Raw genomic sequence first — 23,929 nt, 5'->3', positions numbered from 1 at the left:
AAAAAAAAAAAAATTTTAGTTGCTGTGAATCCTCACCAGAACTTGGCATTTTCAGTTTTTTTATTCTAGCCACTTTACCGGGGATATAGTGGCATCCATGGTTTTAATCTGCATCTCCCCACTGACTGATTTGAACAATAAGCTATATTTAAAGAGTTTCACTGAGAAGTTTGAAAAACATGGGCTAATCTCTATGACTTTACCACCCTGACATCCTGACTTTAATTCTGAGACTACCTGGAGGAATCTTTTTTCTAATCCACTCTTCATTCCCGCCAGGCCCAACTCAAATGTTGCTTGTCCAAGGAAACTTCCTCAATCTTTGCTCCCACCGTTACTATGTTTTCTTAGGGAATTTGGGACCACTTCTGCATTTGGCTTAACGTTTGTCTTGTGATTTGCTTGACTCATGTTCTGGCTCTTCCATTATATTATTAAAATTCCTAAGCACAGAACCTCTCCCAAGTGTGGACTTGGCCAGCCCCAGTGTGGTCTGTGTGGAGGGGTCTGCAGACCTCATCTGAAGGCCTGCATCCTAGGCCCCTTCTGCCTTGGGCTCACTCTATGACCTTGAGTAAAACATTTCGTCTTTCTAGGTCTTTCTCCTCATCTCTAAAATGGGGATAAAAGTATCTACCTCATTTAACAAATATCCTTCAGAAAAAGTAACTCTGCTACTCTATATCTCACAGCACAACCTTCACACCCACACCAGACCACAGCTCATGACTTCTTTGACTCTTTCTACTTGGTTCTCGTACATTACAGCTGTAGCTTTTTGCTGTCAGTGATTTTGTCTTATGCACTTTTATATCTCCAGCACATGATACAGATAAGTACTTCAGACATGTTTTGGGAAGGAAGAAAGGAGATAAGGGAGGGAGGAAAAGAAAGGAAGTGATGAAAGCAGTGTCATGAGTCGTTTCTGCTTACATCTTGTTCGTGAAGCACGCTGAATCACAACCGGTTTCCCTCCTAAGCTACTGCAGGCCCATAGTGACGTTTCCTCGGAAGGCCCATGTCTCCTGTTTGTGTCTGGTAGAAGCATTGGTGCAGGCAGAGCTGGTGTGTGGCTCTGACACTCTACCTTTGTTTGGGGTGGAACCTGGGGTGAGAATGTTAGTAGGAAAATTCATGGTTAAGCACGAAGGGAGTGAGGAACACCCCAGGGGCTAAAAATGAAGAGAGAGATGAAAGTCAGAGCTTCCAGCTTGGAAACTGATTCTATGGCAGCTCTGAGGGCCACGGCCTACTTACAGCTTCTGTGGAGACAACAGATGAAGCCTGGGTGACTCCAGAATGATAGTGGGAACCTAGGCCCCTGTCCAAAGCTGGAGGCCCAGAGGCTATACTCTCTGTAAAGGTAAACTAGAGAAAAGTCCATCTGCTTGCACAGAGATGCTGGGCAGTCTTCAGGAGTTGAGGAGATGGAGCTGGGAGTCCAGGGAAGCCAAGCTGACGAAGTCAAAGGGAGCAGAAGAAAACTGTAGTACCCCAAAGTGAGGTAATTATCTGAAAACAAGCATTTGGAGATGTCGACCTTAAAACAGCCAGTTATTTTACCAGCAAAACAAGTTTATTTGGGAAAAACCATTGCAATTCGAGTCCCACATGCTATGGCAAAAACCATATACAAGTCCAACAATCAAAGGAGAGGAACATTATTTTATGGGGACAAAGGAGGAAACTTGGAGGGGTTGTTTTGAACAAAAGTCCACCGGAGAAAAGCAAGAGTTCAGAGTGGTGATGGTTTCTCATTGGCTGAGTTGCTGGGGTAGTTGATTTCTGTTTGGGATGCAATGTATGTTTCTTCTGGTTGGGGTCTGTAATTGATGATTCTTCCTATTGATGACTTCTTTCTATTGGGGTCTGTAATTGATGACTTCTTTCTATTGGGGTCAGTATTGACTGTCTTTCTTGTAATTGACCTTGAGTGGTACTGTGTGAGAGCTCCCCCTTCCAGCCTCCAGAATCCATTTTAAATGGGTTTCCCTTTATTAATTTTCACATTCCTCCCTTCTGATCAAGATCATTCTCTGAAAGCATCATTGATCGAGAGCCAGGATTTCTGCACTTAGTGGTCTTGTCCCTTGGTGCCAGGAAGGACCTTTCCTTCTCGTCATGATCCATGTTGGAGGGAGAGTGCATAGTGGTTGGAAACCATTTAGGCCACACTTGAGAAACCAGGAAGGTTAGGAGGGAGAACTCGCAGGCACTTCTTATTCAAAGTCTATAGTCGTCCAAGGTCATAAGCATTGGAAATCATTTCAGATTGCTGTGCTAACGTCACCTCATGAGGTACGTCATGTTTATAAAGGTGTCACAGGCAACAAAATACAAAACTTAAAGTATTTATACAAAACAGAATTGAAAGTAACATGACAAATCCAAATTGTCTGATGGTTCCAAACTAGGAGCCCAAACCTGAAGGTAACTGGCTAAATAGAGGCTTAATGGGGTGAACCAGTGAGAGGCTTCTGATTTGTTATGAAGAGAAAACAGAACAGCAAATATGGTAAGAGCACACTCAAACTGAAAGAATTAACTGAGCACATTGGGAAGACAGTGCAGGAATAAACATGAAGCAATAGCTGATGAACTCTTGCAAAAAATTCAAAAAGACATATTAAAACAGTATTGTCATCTCGAAATAACTGGGAACCAAATGCGTTATCCAATAATACTGCCTGTTAGGTTGCAAATTCAGAGACCATGGATTTGGATAAGAACTCAGAGTCAGCTAACAGTCCAGATGAAAGAAAGACTTCTGTGAATGCTGAACTTTCTAACCCTTCAGAAAAAGCAAGCAAAAAGGGGATCATAAGGAGGCTGTTTCTGAAAGGCCATAATCAAAAGAAGAGGTTTCCCTCTTCTGCAAGCTTTTGGGAAACGCAGACAGGGGCAGTCTTTCCACGAAAGAGAGAGAGAAGAAGCAACAGTGGGAAGAGAATATACAGGCCTGGTCTGGTCGTCTTGGGAAAGCTCTCTGCCTCAGATGTCACCTGCTTCTCTTCCTGGTCAATTTGATTTGAGGTCTGCAGCGTTTGTAAAGGGCTAGATGTTAGGTGGAGTCTTCTTTAGCTGTGAGATGTGCACCCAAGGCTCAAGTCCGTGAAGATTCGCTGCCATATGAGTAATGAGGAGGACCTGGTATAGTCCCTTCCATGGAGATTTCAAGGACAGTAAAATTGTAAACGTCAGTTTGGAGTATCATATCCAAACATTTAGGGAAACTAGAAGAATTTAGAGTCCAGCCCAGCAAAGAGGTATATAACAAAATCTTAAAGACAATTAATAGGACTAGAATTTAATATCTACAAAGGTACAAACATAATTTCTCCACAATTAACCCCATTTTTATTAAAGATAAGCATAGTAAAATTTTGTATTAAACTTGGTCTGATTATTTATATAAATGCAACAAAAAATAGTGCTGGACCACATAAGTTTTTTTTTTTTTTTTGGAGGAAGCTTGTTCTTGAGCTAACATCTGTTGTCAGTCTTCCTCTTTTTGCTTGTTGAAGACTGTTGCTGAGCTAACATATGTGCCAATCTTCCTCTGTTGTATGTGGGATGCCGCCACAGTGTGGCTTGATGAGCAGTGCTAAGTCAGTGCCTGGGATCTGAACCCGTGGACCCTGGGCCACCAAAGCAGAGCACACAAAGTCAACCACTATGCCACTGGGCCAACCCCCGCCCCCCTTTCTTTTTTTAAGATTGCTTTGCTGAAACCTTGTAAGCAAAGTACCAGGCCAATTATTCAAGCAGTTCCTTAAAGCTGTCTGGTCATGTCTGAGTCTGTGTGCACCTTTCTTGAATGTGACATTCTAGTCAAAGCCTTGGCAATGTAGCCCTTACTTACAATTGTGTTTTGTTACAAGGAGAACAGACCTTCACTGAACCCAGGCAAATACATACATTGTCATGAAAAGAACACTTAAGAGTTTCCAAATTATAGAGGGATCAGGTAGAGAGAAAAAGATAAGTGTTTCAACACTTGTTGCACAGATACACTTTACCAAGTTGCTCTAAGATAGAGAGAGCTTAGAGGAGGAAAAGGGGTGCTTTACATCTGGAAAACAAAACATCAAGGCAATCAGTCCCCCACTCGAGTTCCAGAAATTCCCACCCACTTTAGTATTATGATCTTAAAGTTAGCAAAACCTGTATTCCAGAGTATTTGTCAAAGTCTTTTCCATGAATCTCTTTGAAAATGAAACATATTTGTAACAGCACCAGAGTAACACAATTACTGTCTGTAACTGACAAAAGGCTTTTTAAAAAACAATGGGTAAACACAATTGACAAGGAAATTTGGGTATTTTTGTGACATACATTTTAGAAAGTAACTAGAATTACAGGTAATAACTATATTAGGACATATCAGATTTTTAGGAACTTCATACAATTTCTAGAACACTTGTAACATTCACCCATACAATATAACCTAAAAAGGTTTATTATTACTTATTGGACCATGCTTCTCATGTAATTGGGCATACCAAATAAACCAATTAGTGTAATTTCTCTCCTTATATAAGGAAAGGGAACAAATCTTTTGAGATGACCCAGGTGCCCCCTGGAAAGTCCCAAAGTTACATCCAATGTCAAAATTGTCATTTTGAATTTGAATATGTTAGGAAGCTTGTCAAAAATCTCAAAAGATTTGGACACTTGACCAAATAGGATCACAGAGCATTACAAAATAATATTTAAATATCTATAACAGGTTTCAAAGGTAAATACAAAAGGTTATATGATTGTAAGCAAAACATAACACCTTTAATACTAAGAAGACTCTGTTCCCTTAAGTAATTAAACACCTGATAGAAACAACAGAGAAAATTATTTTAATAAAACACAAAATCTCTGTTTTCTAGTTAAAGAAGCTTTCACAATCTATCAAGAGCAGACCAATAATCCAAGAAAATCTTGTCCTTTCAACAGAAAAGAAAGCCAAACTTTAATTTTCATTAGTTTATTTTGGTATTAAAACTCATTTTAATAAATTTATTTTAATCTTAGCCAGCTTGATCACATATTAAAATTCTCTTCCCAAGATTCCTTTCCACAGACCTTCTACACTTTTTTTTTACATTTAGGTTTTGTTCTATTTTTTTCGCTTTCCCATTCCAAATAACCAGCCTCTTTAGGACAAAATTATTTTCTTTTCCCCCAATAAAATGCATTTCCATTCCTCATACCTTCTTTTATTGAAACACACATTCTGCTTTCCTTGCAGACAGAGATATTTCCCTTATTATTATATATACTGATTAGAATTTTTTATTTTTTATTAAGATTATGATAGATTACAACCTTGTGAGATTTCAGTTGTACATTATTGTTAGTCATGTTGTGGGTACACCACTTCACCCTTTGTGCCCTCCCCCCACCTCTCCTTTTCCCTGGTCTGATTAGAATTCTTAACTCCTAGAATCCTTAATTCCTAGTGAAAAACTAAGAAGAAAGCAATTGTGGAGACTAGTAAATTTATAAATGCATTCATGATTTCTAGAAGCATATGCTCTTCTAAATAGTGCAGTCTTTCAATGTGGCACAAGACATGGTTACCAAGAGACTCAAATTTATCTTTAGTTTCTTTGCAATAGGGAGCCAAAAGTAGATACATATGTTCAATAATGAATATTTTCATATTTTATATTTGGAAAATAATCCAGATACTCAAAATTCCATCATTTAATTTAACTAGCAAAAACTCTAAAGTTTTAAGTTGCCCAAAAAGATTTGGGGATGTTCTTTGTAAGCACACATACTATAAAACAATTATTTCCCAAAAAAACTTTTATCCAATTTTCACCTATCTAAATAATTTGTTCCCAATGATTACGCTTATATTACTCACAAGAACTTCATAAGATATTAGACAAAATCAGCCATCATCTCAAGCAAATTTTCTTTTTGACAAATTTTGCAACAAAGATAATATGAACTTATCTGACCAACAAACTATGTAGGATAAAAGTGTGATATTTAATGTTGTTAGCTCTAAAGACATGCCTGTTTCAGTTAAACCAACAAACTTAAACTAGCTTTAATTTCTAATATTTTCCTAGATCACATGAACCTGCAAAGCATTTGGGTTAGTTTCTATTATATTTCTGAGAGTTTTTAGGAATACTTAATTTATATAAGCACTTGCCTTTCCTTAAGCCAATTAAACAGAACTATTTTACAAATTCATTTTGGCAATACTATCCAGAGGTAGAAAAATATCACACATGGGGCTGGCCCGGTGGTGCAGCAGTTAAGTGCCCACGTTCTGCTTGGGTGGCCTGGGGTTCACTGGTTTGGATCCCAGGTACGGACATGGCACCACTTGTCACGCCATGCTGTGGCAGGCATCCCACATATAAAGTAGAAGAAGACGGGCACAGATGTTAGCTCAGGGCCAGTCTTCCTCAGCAAAAAGAGGAGGATTGGCAGCAGTTAGCTGAGGGCTAACCTTCCTCAAAATAAATAAATAAGAAAAATATCACACATGTACATAGACATACATAAGACACAGAAAGGCACAGAGACCTTATAGCTTTTGTTTTAAGAATTTCAGCCACGTCTCAGGTACAAAGTTCAAAAGAATAGTTGATTCCAAATTGTGCTTCTGGAAGATGGACTAAGTTAAGGTTACTTGCTCAGATGGCCAAAGTTTCAGCACTAGATGCACAGAGGGAAGGAGGGAGATGGCGCCAGAGTGGGGCCTGAGCAGAAGACGAAGAAAACAGGGGAAGGGAAAGGGAAGCCTCAGAAGCCATTTTTGTCTTCCTTCAATGTTTTAGTTGTTTCAGCTAATTTAGATATAGTACCTTACAGTGAGGTGGTTTTAGAGTTTTGTGCCTGTTTGGAAGCTCCAGGTACAATTAAAATAAATGTACCGTTTGTTTTGCTTAATTTTAGAGCCGTAGTCTTACTATTTGGTTTTAAGAAAAATGAGTTTGGGGAGATCGAAAGTTCCCCATTATGGCCATTGTAATTCCAGGCTATTCTTTGTCAGTTTGGCCCACTTAGTTAAAAACGCACATGCAGGGGGTCCAAAATTCTTAAACTTAATCCTGGCTGGGGCCCCTTAAGAAGGGCTGCCCTCAGGTCATTGAGATGACTGGGATCCCATTTCCCAGCTTCAAAAGCCCAAGTTGATTCCAGGAGGAAATCAAAACCAAAGAAAATCCAAAACCAAAAGAAAATCCCCGCTAGCTTGACCCCCAAAAGGAAAGTTGCTGCCACGCACCTCAGAAGACAGACAAGCACTCGTTGGGGAAGACTCTAACCCTTCCCCCGAAAGGACAAAGTCTTTCTCTGTGAAGATGGAGCCTAGGATGAAACCTCCTGAAATGACGCTAACCCTTTTCCGAGAGGGAAAAACCCCCTCCCCTTTCTGAATAAAGTCAGACAGCTCAAATCACAAGAAAAGTGGAGCTCAGAATCTGACAGGAAACTCACCAAACCAAAAGTAGGCCATGACTCACAGAAGCCATGAGCTCCAGGGGCCCAGAGCAGGTACCTCGCTCAATTCTGGGGCCCATCGTCTCTTGAGGGTCGCCTCCTTCAGATCCCACTTCAGACACCACGTATGTCAACCTGAAAAATAAGACAGTCAATTATTTTACCAGCAAAATGAGTTTATTCAGGAAAAAGCAAGCAATTGCAGTTCAGGACCCACAGGCTATGGCAAAAGCCATAGGCAGGTCCAACAATCAAAGGAGAGGAATGTGATTTTATAGGGAAAAAGGAGGAAATTGGGAGGGGTTGTTTTGAGCAAAAGTCCATTAGAGGAAAGCAAGAGTTCAGAGTGGTGACAGTTTCTCATTGGCCGAGTTGCTGGGGTAGTTGATTTCTGTTTGGGATGCAACATACATTTCTTCCTGTTAGGGTCTGTAATTGATGATTCTTCCTATTGATGACTTCTTTCTATTGGGGTCTGTAATTGTCTTCTATAATTGACCTCGATCGGTACTGCCTGAGAGCTTCCCCTTCTGGCCTCCCAACTCCATTTTAAATGATTTTATTAATTTTCACGGAGATAGTGAAAACACCTAGAATCAGATCTTTCAAAACAAAGAATGAAAATGGACCCTACTCCTCCAAAAAACAGGAATAAATTCAATAAGAGATCAAACACGAGAAGGAAATTAAAGAAAAAGCCATCTTTTCAAGCCATATATTCAACCTACTTCCTGAAATGGTTCAGGAAATATTAGAGAGAGATGACAAAATAAGTGACACAAGTTAAAAATTGGTGAATCTGAATTAAGGTTATTTGGTAGTTTGCTGTATTATTGTAAGTTTCCTATAAGCTTGAAATTATTTCAAAATAAAAAGAGTAAATAAAAAAGCTTAGGGGCCAGCCCTGTGGCCGAGTGGTTAAGTTTGCGCTCCCCTTCGGTGGCCCAGGGTTTCGCTGGTTCAGATCCTGGGCGCCGACATGGCACTCCTCATCAAGCCATGCTGAGGCAGCATCCTACATGCCACAACTGGAAGGACCTACAACTAAAAATATACAGCTATGTACCGGGGGGCTTTGGGGAAAAAAAGGAAAAATAAAATATTTTTTAAAAAAGCTTAAAAATAAACAACTAATATCTTCTCTAAATGCATGTGATCCAAAAGCAAGAAATACTGAGATGCAGAAGGTAGCTATAGAAAAACTACTATATCTTCTCCTGCTCTCATACTTATTAAACAAATTCCATGGAGTCAGAGGAGAAAAAGGCTGCCTTTTTTCTTCCATTTATCCTGAATTTTGCTCTCCTTTTGTTCATTTCCCTCCCATAAAATTCCCAGTGCCCTCCTTTTCCCCTTTCTCTTCCTACCTTCTTCAACTTTTGTTACCCAGAAGCTGAAAAATCAGTCTATTACTGAGTCCATCTTCAGTCTATTAACTTATAAAATTTTAGGAAATAATTTTATTGTCCTTTAATAATTATATGTCAGAATTAATGTTAGAAAGTTAAATGTTCAACGTAAGCTAGACAAAAAAAAAATACTAAAATAAATCTAAAGAAAGTAGAAATAATTAAGAGGAAAAAAATGAACCTCTAAAAAAGGGAAACGATAGAGTGGATGAATAAATCCAAAAGCAGAATCTTTGAAAAAGATACCAAAAGCACAAGTGAAAAAACAAAAACAGAAATATTGGACCACATCAAAATTAAGAACTTTTATGGGGCCGTCTCCGTGACTGAGTGGTTACGTTCGTTCGCTCCGCTGCGGTGGCCCAGGGTTCGGATCCTGGGCGCAGACATGGCACCGCTCATCAGGCCACGTTGAGACGGTGTCCCACATCCCACAACTAGAAGGACCTGCAACTAAGATATACAACTGTGTACAGGGGGTGTTTGGGGAGATAAAGCGGAAAAAAAACCCAAAAAACAACTTTTGTGCTGCAAATGATACTGTCAAGAAAGGGAAAAAACCCACAGCAGGGTGAAAATATTTGCAAACCATGTATCTGAAATAAGGAACTTGTATCCAGAACATATAATCTTACAGCTCAATAATAAAAAGATAACTCCATTTAACAATTGTCAAAGGGTTTGATTAGATATTTCTGCAAAGAAGATGTACAAATGACCAATAAGCCATGAAGAAAGGCTCAACATTATTAGTCATCAGGGAAACGCAAATCAAAACCACAATGAGATGCCACTTAGCAGCCACTAGCATGTGGGTAATAAAAGAGAGAATGGCAGGTGTCCACCAGGATGTAGAGAAGCCAGAGCCCCCAGAGACTGCCCGACGTAGGGGTGGGTGCAGAACGGGGTTGCGAACCGCGCAGCTGCCTGGGAAACAGCTTGGCACTTCCTCAAAAAGTTGAACCTAGAGAAACAGGATTCTCAAATTCAGACCAAGGCTTTGCTTCGAGGGACTTAACCGAGACCCCGCGTACAGCGGCGGCCGCGGCTCCACCGTGCCCTCCGGGCCTTTACCGTCTTCACACGCGCGCGCCCCGGGCGCTCCCACTCCCGGCCGCCAGCACCGCCCATCAAGGCCGCCCTCCGGCCGCCGGCGCCCGCGGCTCCCCCTGCGGGGGCGGCCCGCAACCACGACTGACAGCCGCGCCTCCCGCCCAGCCCGCCCAACTCACCGCCCAGAGCAGGCGGGGCGCACCCGGCGGGAGGAGCTCGGCCGCCGGAAGTGGCCCGGGGCGGGGTCAGCGACCGGGGCGGGGTCAGCGCCCGGGGCGGGGTCAGCGCGCTCGCTGTCGGGCCGCTCTAGGCTGCCCGGAAGACCTCCGACTCTGGTTGCTCCGCGGCTCCGCCCTCGCTGGTCCAGGCAGGGATGGGGAAGGGGGAGCAGGATCCCAGGAGGAGCCCTTCAGTTGTTCCTCTCTTCAGTTCTTGATTCGGGATTGACGGAGAGGCCATTCTTTGCCAGGTCCCGAGTTATATGCAGCGGTGAACACAAGAGCCACGTCCCTTCCCCGCGGATCCTGAATAATTGCAGCTGCTACAGTGTTGTGGCCGCTTGGCCCCCTTAAATCTTATGGTTTTATCCTAAGGGCAAAGAAAAAGTACCGCCGACATGTGGCGATGGGTGGTGCTGGTCCCGGGGGGCTGGAATGTGGGGGGAGCAGGAGTCGGGTGCCCCCTGGGTGTGGTAACACAATTGGGTTTGAGTGTCAGAAAGCTCGCTCTGGGCTCAGCGCGGAGGGGGATGGGTGGGACAGGGGCGGCAGACAGAATGGACGGGAGCACACTAGTGAGGAGGCTATGGTGAAAGTCCAGGCAAGAAGTGACGGTAGCGTGGACCAAGATGGAAGCCGGGGAGAGGCAAGGTGGGAAAACGACAGCGATATTCTAGAGGTAGTAGGGACAGGACTTGGTTATTGGTTGGGGTTGCAGGTGGCAGAGAAGAGTCAAATAACAAGTCCTCAGCAACTTGGCCCGTGATGGTTGTGAAAGGAAGAGCTCTCAGGGGAAGAGCAGGCGACGAAAGGAAGATGAGGAACTCAGCTCTGAGGGTGAAATGCCTGTGGAACATCCCAGTGGAGGCTCAACCTACAGTAGCCAGGAGAGTCCGGGTTGTGGATGCAGATTTCGGCGTATTGATGGTCACTGATACCACTGGAACACATGAGGTCACCCAAAGAGATTGTTGAGTGAGAAGAGGCCCTGTGCCACTGGGGCTTCTTAAGGTCTGGGCAGTTGAAGAGGAAGGTGGCATCCTGGAGTGTGAGGACTCTTGGAGCGGGCCTTGGTGGTAAGGGCATTAGGGCGCATGGGGCTGGGTTCCATAGAGACCTTCATGGAATGAGGCCACCGTGACCCCAATGTTGCTGAGGACTACTGGGGTCCATGCAGAATGAGAACTAAGGGATGTATGTGGAAAAAACTTTACTCCTCCTTTTAGGAAAAGTGGTTATCTTGGGAGTGCTTCTAGGCGGCTGTGGGCAAACCCATGAGCACATAAGCTACATGTCAGAACCTGGGTCTTGTTGCTAACTTCAGGAAACAGTTACCTCCTAAGCACTCGGAGTTCACAAAGATAATATTGCTCTTAGGGATTAACCTGGTAAAAGCCAACTGTGATTATAACAGTATCTGCCAATCATTGAGCACCTGCTATGTGCCAGGTTGTGCCGAGTGCCCTAAATGCACCAGGTAGGTATTAATATGACTATTTTACAGGTAAGAAAACTGAAGTTGAGGAGTTAGACAAATTGTGATCACACAATAAGTGAACTCAGATCTGCCTGTCTCAGCCCAAAACCCATGCTCTTTTTCTTCCTGGAAGACTCTCACAATGGGTGTGGTTGGCCATCTGTGGAAACAGGACAAGAGACTGTAGGTGTGCTACTGAATAGTTTGGAGTCACCCTAAAACTTCTTTAACCCTAATCTTACTGCCCAAGAGGGCAAGACAATGTGATTTTAATTTAGTGAGCAGAAAAGTGATCACTCATTAAAGAAAGTCTGAGGAAACCTACATTCAGCTTAAACTCCAAGCCTCAGAGAAAGAAAATGGACACACAAAAAGTGATAAAGAGATAAGAACAAGGTCAGAGTTGAAGTGATGGTTATCACGACCACCTCAAGGCTGAACTATGGACAGAAACAGAAAATTACATTTTAACCTTGACTGTCGCCAGATGGCTGGAGAACAATGCAGTAGTTTTTCCCTAAAGTTAGGATATTTAGAAAGCCCCGGGCACAAAATAAACTGGGGCTGGAAAGGGCGAACAATATGAACTGGACTCAGCCTTAGCCTTGCATGCTGTGCACTTTTTGCCTTTAAAAATCAGCCACCCCTAGACCGGGGAGGTGGAGCTCACCTATCAACTTGTGGGATGAGGTGTACTTCCTTGCTTTGCAAATTTTTTACATAAAGTCTCTCTTTTCTTTAAAACTTTATTTTTGCCTTGTAAAGCTGTTAGTTTTGGTTAACAGTTGCCAGACATGTGCAGACACCATCCAGGCACTGTCCCAGGGCAGCTGTGGCTGGGCAGCGACTGCAGTGACCACACGTGTGATCTGATCCCTATTGTGGAGATGCAAGCAGTGGCTCTCAGGGCTTGGAGCCACAGAGATTTGAGTCCTATGAGCCACTTCCACATTCTGAACCCCAGCTTCCCTTGAAATTTGTGCACAAAGGCAGCAGTCCTAGTGGGAACACTGGTACTGGTGGTACCCGAGAGGTCCCAGCAGGGCTCACGTTTGTGCCCTGGCTCTCTGGTCTTCTATGTCCACTTCCTGGAGTGTAGGGAGCATCCCAGCATGGCAGCAAAATCAGAGTCTGCAAATCTGAGCAGACCCGGGCCAGTGAGCCTGTCTCCGGACAGCCTCCCCGCTGGCTCCCCATGCTCCTGACCAGACATGGACTCCACTCAGCCACAACCTGCACAAGATCGTCTCTAGACCCAAGTCCTGCATGAAGGAAATGGAGCATGTGACTTGGGTAATCAAGAAACTGATTTACAATCTCTCAGAAACAGAGAAGCCTCCATATTACACCTGGATGACAGGTAAGATGAGCCACACAGAGTACCTCCCAAGAGCCCCTCACACTCCACGTTCCTAGGCAGCCTGAAGATTGACTCTGAAACCCTCCTTGGCCGATGTCTCCGTCTTTCTCAAAATCTTCCAATGGCTCCACAGCCTCCAGGACTGCACCCACATTCTCCAGGACAGCCTGAAAGGCCAGGCCTGCCCTGTTCTCCAGTCACATTCCCATCTTGCCTGTATCTGGGAAAATGGACCTCTTTCTTGCATCTTTGCTTGTGATGCTTCTGCCCGTTTCTGCCATCATCCTACCTGTTCTTCAAGGCCCAGTTCCAATCCTTCCTCATCAGGCCTTCCTGACCACAGGCACCTCCTCCACTGCACGTGCTCTGGTGCACACAACAGGACAAGTGGAAGGGAGTAGGCCAGGCCTCCATCAGTGACCCAAGGAAGCACCTGTCTGTGACGACACCTGCTACATCTCTCGTTCCCTGTGAGGAGGCCACAGTTGAGGAGAGGACTCAGAAAGCCCTTCCTTCTCCCTTTCTGACAGAGGCAACAGCTTTGCTCCTTCCACCCAGGACTGGCTGTGTGGAGACCTTGAGTGCATGTCGGCTGCTTGCTCTTACCCACACCTCTGGACTCCTCAAGACCAGGCCTCTGAAGTCAGGTGTGCTTGGCTGAGTCTGTGCCACTGCCTGGTGGCAAAGGGGGGCTGGGAGGATGCATTTCGCAGCTGGCTTCCTCTTCAAAGGCTTTCCTCCTTTCCCCTTGGATTGGGCCTAAAGGGGAAATCTAATTCAAAACTTTTTTTTCTCATTAAACTTTATTTTAATGGGTCTCAAAATTCTATGACAAATTTTTGGTCAAGTTGTTTTCACTTAAAAGGACTGACTTTTAAAACTAATAGCTTAAAACTGGCACACACAAAGACCCAAATGGCCAACAAAACACCTTCCTTTCCTTCTGAAGGTTTTACAATTTGTTATCATTAACCAGTATTTTACTATAAACTTAAATGGCCAATTCAGACAGTTCTGAGACTGTTCTCCCACCACTGATTAAGACTGGGGTTGGCAGGTATTAGGAACAATATTCATTTAGCCTTCTGAGCTTTCTGGGCAGACCAGATGACCTTGCCAGCTCCAGCAGCCTTCTGGTCCACTGATTGATGACACCCACAGCAGTTGTCTGCCTCCTGTCATGAACAGCAAAACAACCTGGCAAAACATAGTGAGAAAAGCTCTCAACACACATGGGCTTGCCAGAAACCATATCAATAATGACAGCATCATCAGATTTCAAGAATTTGGGGTCATCCTCCAGCTTGTTCCCAGATCAGTGGTCAATCTTCTTCAGCTCAGCAGACTTGCAAGCAATGAGCTGTGTGATAATCCCCAACAGGTGCATAGCCGGCACAGATTTGGCCTGGATGATTTAGGATGATCTCCTGAGCCATGAAGCCAGCCGCTTCCATTGTTGGGTCATTTTTGCTGTCACCAGCCACACTGCCATGACAAACATCTTTGACAGACATGTTCTTGACACTGGAGCCCACACTGTGCCCAGAAAGAGCTGCTCTCAAAGTTTACTGGTGCATCTCAACAGACTTGACTTCAGTTGTAACGTTGACTGGAGCAAAGGTGACCACCATGCTGAGGGGGTGAGAACACCAGTCCCCACTTGGCCCACAGGCACAGTATGAAGACACCAATTTTGTCATGTCCTGGAGGGGCAGATGCAAGGGCTTGTCAGTTGGATGAGATGGTCGGAGGATGCAATCCAGAGCTTCAAGCAGTGTGGCTCCACTGACATTGCCATCTTTATGGGTGACTTTCCATCTCTTCTGGCTGTAGGGTGGCTCAGTGGAATCCATTCTGTAAACACCAACAATTAGTTGTCTCACACCCAGTGTGTAAGCCAGGAGAAGCTGCTTGTGGATCTGCCCATTCTTGGAGATACCTGCTTCCAATTCACCAACAGCAGCAGCAACATCAGGATGGCATAGTCAGCCTGAGATGTGCCTGTAATCACTTTTGATAAAGTCTCTGTGTCCTGGGGCATCAATGATGGTCATATAATACTTGCTGGTCTCAGGTTTCCACAGGGACATATCAATGGTGACACCATGCTCACATTCAGCCTTCAGCTTATCCAAGATCCAGGCATACTTGAAGGAGCCCTTTCCCATCTCAGCAATCTCCTTCTCAAATTTTTCAATGGTTCTTTTTTTTTTTTTTTTTGAGGAAGATTAGCACTGAGCTAACTACTGCCAATCCTCCTCTTTTTGCTGAGGAAGACTGGCCCTGAGCTAACATCCATGCCCATCTTCCTCTATTTTATACGCAGGACGCCTACCACAGCATGGCTTTTTGCCAAGCGGTGCCATGCCCGCACCTGGGATCCGAACCGGCGAACCCCACGCCACCAAGAAGCAGAACGTGTGAACTTAACCGCTGTGCCACCAGGCCGGCCCCTCTTTTGTTGATCTCACCACATCTGTAGATCAGACGGCCAAGAATGGGGGACTTGCCCAAACGTACGTGTCCAGTGATGAAGATTTTGATGTGAGTCTTTTCCTTTCCCATTTTGGCTTAGATTTAGTGGTGATTTTCATGACACCTGTGTTCTGGCAGCAAACCCACTGCAGAAAAAGTCAGAAACCTTTCAACAGCCCTTTTGTATAAACAACCAACTATTCAGTTATACCTATGGCTTGAAGTTCACAATGGATTTATAACTGTTATTTTCTACTTTAATGACCTTATTGTATATATCATTATTTAAATCTAGCTTATTTTTGGGAGGTGTGAGCCATAAATAAGCAATCTTTCACAGACCCTTGATCTTGGAATGAAGTGTTTGCTGCAGCCAGTACTTCCACTGATTGACCCCTGATGAAAACCCAGATGCTACACGGAGGCAGGGTTCACACCCATTCTACATGCTTCAGATTTAAGGAACTTAGTACAGATATGCAGTAAACTGTTTCAGCTACTCTCCACTTAGGTTTCATGAAGATCCTGAATCATTGCTCATCACTGTTCTGGATAAAGAAACAGCTCCAGGGACCCAACACTAACTCTAGCAATTTTGCCTTTTTCTGAGAACCCACTGTGGGGACTCATTTCTCTACCTGCTTCTCTCAGCACATTTTATTCTTCTGCTATTTGGGATCTGGCCACATCATAGATCACTGGCTTCCCCTACAGCTGGGAATAAGGCTGCCTTTGTCTCCATCCCACATCCCAGCCTAAAGGCAACAGGTCACCTACTGAGCATGTCCACCAATGGGCAAGAACTGCTGGGCATTTGTTCAAAAGGAAGTGGATGACAATAGTGGGCACCTGGAGTTTCACCTTCTGCCCAGAACACATCAAAGCCTTTCTTGTGTCCATTACATCCCATACGAATTATCTGATTGTGAATAAGGTGTGAGCTCCAACTAAATGCTTTCTCAACATTCATTACATCTGTCGGGTTCTCTCAAATAGCAGTTCTCAGAAACTGTATAACAAGTGACAATAAAAGGTTTTCCCACCTTTGCTGCATCCGCAGATGTTTCCTCCTCCTATGAACTGAAGGATTCCTCTCCAGGAGGAATTGTGAGGTAGTGACTGAGAGGCCAACTCAGACTGAGAGCCTGTCACATTCATGTAATTCATATGTACCCTCCATGGTGTGAATGACTTGCTTTCTAGTAGGTGTTGAGCTCTGACTGAAGGATTTCCCACATTCACTACATCCATGAGGCTTCTCTCCAGAATGTGTTCTGTGGTGGTCAATCAAGTGTGGCATCTGAACAAAGCCTCTCCTGCACACAGTACACACATAACATTTCTCTCCAGTGTGTATTCTTTGGTGATCAATCAGGTGTGATGTTTGATCAAAGCCTTTCCCACAGTCATTGTGCTCATAGGGCTTCTCTCCAGAATGCACTCTTTTATGGTGAATCAAGTGTGATGACTGACTGAAGCTTTTCCTACACTCTTTACATTCAAAAGTTTTCTCTCCTGTATGAATTCTCTGATGCTTAATACGATTTGCTCTCTGTTAAAGGTCTTCCCACATTCACTACATTTATAGGGCTTCTCTCCAGTATTTATCAATTGGTGTTTAATATGGTTTGAATTCCCACTACAGGTCTTGCCACAATCATTACACACATAGGGTTTCTCTCCACTGTGAATTTTCTGATGTTGTATAAGGATTGAGTTTTGATTAAATTTTTTCCCAAATTTGATACATCTGTAGCGCTTCTCTCTGGTATGAATTTTCTGATGCCAAATTAGGTGAGAGTTCTTGCTGAAAGATTTCCCATGCACATTACTCCCATGGAGCTTTGACACACTGGGATTTGTTGTCCACTCTGCCCTGAATCACATGGAAAGCCTCTGCCACGTGTCTTCTGTTGACTGTCTCTTTCCTGGTTTGCTCCTCTGAGGTGCAACAGGCTTTGCACTTAGAGTCAAACTTTTCCCTAATTTGTTACATTCCTGGTCTCTCTCTGCTCCATAAGTTTTAACAGAGGAGCCAGCAGTTGCCCAGAATCTCTCTTTTGGGAAAAGAGATTCCTCCTGGCCTTTACTGTGAACTTTTTCTGTGAATGTTCTGCTCCTGTCTCAGACCCACAAACTTGTTGAAACTAAAGCACCTCTGCATTGACTCTTTGGAAAATTCCATGAGTTACTCCTTGTAATTCTTCACAAGATTTTTCCTTTGGAGTTGATTGTGCTTTGTCTTGACCTGAGAATCTGAAACAAAGAATGGAAATTAAAAGCTTCCCTGTGAATGAAGAAAGGAAATAGTTATTCTTATGAATGAGCCAAATCAAATTTCCTCACAGCTTGCATGTCAGCCTGATCAGAGCTTTATCCCTTCTGTTAAGGATTTTACTCCACTTTGTCTTGAATCACGGTTAGTTGTTCGTGTCCATCTCTCTAGCTGGACCTGAGATTCTGGCGGCAGGTGCTTTCTCACACAGGTCTCTGCAGCATCTTGATGGCGCTGTGCACAAAGTAAGTGCTGACAACAAAACAAGCACATGAGTGCACTTCAAGAGATGTTTGCCTCCCATATGAGTGCATACAAGTGCCTCCCACATGTCAGGTACCACTCTAGCCTGGGGATGGTGATGACCAAAGTCGCTGCTGCCTGGTGCTACATTCTAATGAGGAGACTGACAATACACAAATAAATACATGACAGGACATCAGGCAGGGACAGAGAAAGCCTCCCCAAACTGGAATGTTCTTCCTAAACCAAAACGCAAATGCCACGAAGACAAGGGCTTGGTTTTGCCTGTTCGTAACCCTAGCATCTAGAAGAATGTCTGCATATAGGTGGCACTCAAAAACATGTGTTGAATGAATGAGTGAAAGGATGGGAGGCGATGCTATTTCTGATGGCATATTCCAAATGTAGACACAATGAGTAGTTCTCTTTATACTCTGAAATATGGTGCTTGTCCGTTCATCAGGTGAGAGCCTGGTCACCAGTGGAAAATGACGGTCCTATCTGAGGAGCAACACACAGCGCATCACTGCACTCTCCATCCTTACAGCTCACCCACACATCACATCACAGCCTTCCCTAACAAACCTACCCTGTCACTCACCTGCACAGGAGAGCCCTGGCAGGGTCACGACCCACAACATTTCCCCCTGCTCCAGCTGAGAGATGACCCTGGGTCTGGACACTGGAAAGCCTCTTCATCAAGAAGATAATGATCAGTGCTGGAAGATCAGAACAGGCCCAGCAGAGGGCCACAGAAGCCAAGGGAGGAAGGGGGCTCCAGGGGAGGTTCAGAGAAGGGAACGGGAAACCAGATCACTGGGTGCTCCCCGCTAGGACAAGGGCACCCCCAATATGGACTGGACGTTTTTGTTCTATTGAGTATCAACAGCCCAGACCGGTCACCGAGGAGTGGGGAGCAGGGCCACTGCCTTGAGTCACTATGTCAGGGAGAGACAGCTGTAACCCTGAGGCAGTCACAGCCCGAATGAGCCTGGAGGGCAAGAGGCTGAACAAGGGTGGCTTCAGGTCCCTGTCGGGGAAGCACGCTTCCCCAGAGCCATCAGGGTGCGGTAGTTCTCCAGCATCCTGTCCAGGTAGAGCACTCTCTGCTGGGGGCCCAAGTGCCACCCCTCCTCTCGAGTGAAGCAGCTACCTCCTCAAAGGTCACCATATCCTGGAATCACAGGTACCTGCTGCCTAGAGAGCCTCAGCCCTGCCCTCGGGGACAGGTCACCTTGAAGTCACAGTGAACTTCCAGCAAGAGGCTCCTGAATGCCTCTCCCCAGCCTCCAGCCATATGTTTGGGAAAAGGCTGGGTGGGTAGGCTGGTCAGGGAAAAGGGTGCTGATGGAAACGCAGAGCCCTTAAAACTGTGGGCTCTCCCCTGAGCCCTGCTCCCTGCTCAGCTGTGTGGAATAGCCAGCGAGGCAGGGCCTACATCCAGAGGAAGAAGATCCTGCCTCTGCTGGGCAGAGGCATTCCAGGCTGAGGGGGAGGGGGACCCCTGGGACAGCAACAACAGCTCCCTGAAGGCTGGCTTACCTGGGGCTTGGCCATCATTGCTGGGCTACTTCCCATGAAGGCGAGAACATGGGGGAACAGGGGTGAGAAGGAAGGCACAGAAGAGTGAGAGCTGCCTGTACTCCTCCCATTGGCAGCATCCCCAGGTCCCCATCATGTTGCTTCAAGGAACCAGGTGGTTATGTAAGGAGAAGGCGCTAACCCTGCCCCCATCTTGGGCACTGATACTTCCTTCAGCACAAAGCACTCTCTCTTCTGAGACCTCCTCACCCAAGTGAGCCTGGACCGGGCTGCCAGGGAGCCTGAGTTCAAGTTCAGGGATAACGTTGTGTTTCTTGCCTCACTTGTGTCTTTGTGACATCAGGACCACTCCTCTTGGAAATACTGCATGACTTGTCACCCACCGCCTGCTTCTCCTTCCCTCACCTCAAGAGTGGGCTGCTGAATGACCAGCAGGGTTCAAACCCCAGCTCTGCCACAGAACCCCTGTGTGTCTGCAGCTAGTCACCTCTCTGAGCCTCAATCTCCCCACCTGGCATATGAGAAGAACACAAGTGTCCGCACTGCTAAGTTAGAGCCTAAATGCAGTGATTCAGTTAGAGGATTTGCTTTGGGCCCAGCAGGCAGGCAGAGTGCTGATGTCTACCTTGTCCACAGTTCCTCCTCCAGACCCACGTATCTAGAGAATCGTCACCTGGTGGCAATATCACATCCCCATCCCCAAGGAAGCGGGGTACCATTGTGACTCTTCTCCCACATTCTATCACCCCCACATTGCTATTCCACCTCCCAAGCACCGCCCCAGCACCCATCCACTTCCCTCCATCCCAACTGCCACCCTCACCTGGACAGCGGCCAGTTGCCTAAATGAGTTCCCATGCCAGCCTTGGTGCAGTCTCCCAGTCCCATTCTCCCCAGTCCCCATGACAACACTCTGGTCCTCCTACTGCCCTGTCCCTGGCTCACAGCCGCCAGCACCAGTCCTCAGTCTCTACCCCTCTCTACACGGGCTGCACCAGGTGGAGGGGAGGAGGACTTCTGGGAGGAGATATCACAGCATGTTGCATGTTGATAGAACATAAGTGACACGGGAGAGGTCTCCACGCCAGGGCGAGGTCTTTGCGCACTCGAGGGGATGGGAGCCAGGCACAGCTGGGGGCTGGCAGTGGACAGGTGGGACTGGTCACCTCAGCCAAGGAACAGTGAACTAAGATGCAGGAGCATCGTCAGAGCCAGGGCTGAGGACGGGGGCAGGGCTTTGGAAGCAAAGGAGAAGGCACGGCTGTCAGAGATTAAGGCCCAGGTTCACACCTGTGACTTCCAGTGAGAGTGGCCAGTGAGGATGTGTCTCTTCTCAGCCACAGAGGCCTTGGGCGGGGGGGCGGTGTTGAGGGCAGGCACAAAGCAGGTGGAGAGCTAGACTGGGCAAGTTCTGCACAATGGGGAGGAAGGGAGCAGGCAAGGGGGCACATGCAGGGGAGGGATCTGAGTCATGGGCCTAGAATCCAGATCTGCAAGGTGGGGCCAAGGGCCCAGTAGGCTGGCGTAATTGCGGGGGTCAGGGGACCAGAGAGCATGGCTGGGAGGGCAGGAGGTGATGGTCAGAGGGTGGGATGTGGAGATGATGGTGGTGACAAGTTGACAGTTCTGAGGCAGGGGTAGGACGAAGGGTGCCCACTGGACGCCAACCCATGGTCCACCCTCCTCCAGCATCCTATAGCATCATCACTGACTTAGGGACAGGCTCCCTGGCCTCCCCCTCCTCAACTGCCACCATGGAAAGAACATACAGTCCATGGGGGAGACAGACATAAATGAAATCAGCATACAATAAATTTAAAATTGCAACTGTGAGAGACACATGGGGTAGTGGGGCCTTGAGTGGCAGACTGGGCCTAGCTGGGTGAAGGAGGGCATCCATGAGCAGGTGAGGGTTACATGGAAATCTGAAGGGTGAATAGGAAGTAATCAGTGGGAAGGCTGTAGGAAGAAAAGCCCTTGGGAGGGTCTGGAGCTGTGGGAGCAGGAAGAAGAGAAAGGCCAACATGCAAGGAAGGTCAAGAGACAGGGAGGCCTCCTCTGAGAGGGAACAAAGCAGGGTCGTGTGAGAGAGGCCTTGACTGTGTTAAGGATTTTGCTCCTCATTCTAAGAGCAATGGGAGGTAACGGTTACATTTGTGCTTTGAAAAAAACACCCTGATCTCAGAGTAAGAGATGTCTTCTATTTGCAGAGAGGAAAAGAAAATGTGCCTTTACAACCGCCATTGGCTGGCCGCTACCTTAACCACTGATCACCTTCTGCCTCTCAGAGCAGAGGCTGAGGCTCTGACAACGTGGGTGTGAAGGGCAGGGAGTGTTAACTGTGTGGGCTCCAGATACATGTAGAACGTGGGGCATGCCCCAAGACAGATGGCACACGTTGTCACAAAAGTCAATATTATAAAAACAAGTGAAGAGTCAGAGGGACTGTTTCTGATTATAAGAGCCTAAAGAGACACAGTCAAATGCAATGTGCCATCCTTAATCACTCGCTGGATTAAAAAAACCCACAGGTATAAAAGACATTTTAGGGATAGGAATTATGAGAACATGGAATTATTGTTAATTTTCTCATGTGTGATATGGAATTGGGGTCATTAACAGAACTTCTTACTTGTAGGAAACAGTCTGAGCTACTGAAGGGTGAGTGTCATGATGTCTACAAATTAATTTCAAGTTACTCTTTCAGCAACAAAAGTCATGACATTCAAAGATACAGCGAATGTGGCAAAATGGGAGCAACTGCAGAATCCAGGTGAAGGGCGTATGCTGTTTGCTCACTGTTCTACTCTTTGCACTTTACCGTGGATTTGAACATTCTCAAAATAAAGCCGAGAGAAACAGAAAAGGTGGTTCTGGCTGACTGCGCTGCGGCCTCGAGGAGAGGCTGAGGAAAGCTGCATCCAGGGCACAGGGGCGGACGACAGCAACGGTGCGGCCGCCTTTGCACGTTGTCCACGCTGCTGGTCACTAACTCGGACTGAAGCCGAGAGAGGAGGGGCTGGCCCAGGGCACCGGGCAGTGATGGCAGAGCGGGGTCTGGTCCGGATTTCCCTCTTTTCTGCCTCACCACGTGCCCGCCGCGCCCGGTGCTCGAACCTCAGGCGCGGGCCGGTGGAGAGGAGGGCGGCTTGGAGATCTGGGGAGAGGGCATCGTCGTACGGGGACTGGATGCGAGGCAAGCGGCAGAGAGGGGAGAAGGGAAGGAGGGAAGGAGGGAAGGAACGCAGAAATGCAGGATCTTATCTCCCGCCTTCATGACCGCTTAGTATTGGGGGGTGGTGCCGGGCGACCCCAAAAGTGACCGGCACCGCTGGGCTTTGCAGCGGGTACGGCAGGGCCAAGAGGACAGGGCGGAGAATGAGGGCAGCGGCGGCGGTCTCACCCCTCCCTGCACCCCCAGAGCCTGGTCACCACCGAAGACACCCCGGCCGACCCTGCCCCGCCGACCCTCCATACAGACCCTCGTGACACGACCCTGTGACCCCGCCGACCCTCCACAAGGCCCCCCGGGAGCCCGGCCGACGCCCCGGGAAGCCAACTCACGGGCCCACCACCGGCCCGGACAGCTCGCAGAGCAGGGTGGGGCGGCGGACTCAACCGGAAGCGCGGGCGCGGCCGCCCTAGGACGCCGGGAAGACTGTGGTCTCGGTGGTCGCCGTCCCCGCGGGCTCGGGGGCGGGAACAGGGGGCGGGGAGCTGGGAGCGCGCCCTCACCCTTTCTCTTACAGGTCAGATATGGCCTCGGACGTGTAGGGGTGGGGCTCCCAGGGCCTCAGGCCCGGGCAGGCGGGGGTTCGTTGTGTGGGGGGCGGTCCCCCATCTCCGCCTGTTTCTCCACTGCGCCTGCGCCTGTTCCCAGGCTGTGGGTCACCGAGAAGGACTTCCTGCTGCTCCCTTTCTCCTTCCGGCATAGAAGCGGGCCTGGACAGGCTGGGAGCGCTCCACCGTGTTGAAGAGGAGCGGCCTCTGTCACCAGGTGTATCCCGAGCGCAGCCCTCACACGCGCCTCCAGTTGATCCTGTCTCTCTGGAGAGCCCTGACTAACTCAGGGTCCAAAAAGACGTGCATCAGTAACTGGTGTCAAATCTGCTTTAGCTATTTTCTGATCCCTGAACTGTTAGTGAAACCTTATTTGAACGTTTTAGCCCAGTGTTGTCCAGTCCTGCGAGGTGGAAATGTTCACCTCTGTGCTCCCCATGCTGTAGCCACCAGCCACTGTGGGGATTGAGCGCTTGAGATGTAGCTGGTGTGACCGATGTGGAAATTAATAAAAGAAACCAACTAAATCCGAGTCAGAAAAGCCTGGCGGAAGTTAATAGAAACCTTAACTAAACTGGAGTCAGAAAGGCCTGTAGGGTGAGCTCTAACTGGCATCACACGCCATCAATTACACCA

General features: G+C 46.7%; 1 long non-coding RNA gene and 1 pseudogene across 1 annotated transcript; both read right to left on the bottom strand.

The window, feature by feature from the left end:
• Positions 1 to 1,557: 1,557 nt before the first annotated feature.
• On the bottom strand, positions 1,558 to 10,109 carry LOC139085311 (uncharacterized). Its single transcript, XR_011543592.1, has 3 exons — positions 9,945 to 10,109; positions 7,459 to 7,596; positions 1,558 to 3,159 (listed from the first exon to the last, which is right to left on the bottom strand). It is a non-coding gene; the product is annotated as an uncharacterized lncRNA (long non-coding RNA).
• A 3,808-nt stretch (positions 10,110 to 13,917) lies between these two features.
• Positions 13,918 to 23,115, bottom strand: LOC103554909 (elongation factor 1-alpha 1-like; annotated as a pseudogene).
• Between the last annotated feature and the right edge of the window lie 814 nt (positions 23,116 to 23,929).

The sequence above is a fragment of the Equus przewalskii genome, chromosome 8 (genome assembly GCF_037783145.1).
Source record: "Equus przewalskii isolate Varuska chromosome 8, EquPr2, whole genome shotgun sequence".
Classification (NCBI taxonomy): Eukaryota; Metazoa; Chordata; class Mammalia; order Perissodactyla; family Equidae; genus Equus; species Equus przewalskii.
This window is presented reverse-complemented; position numbering and strand designations above follow the sequence as displayed.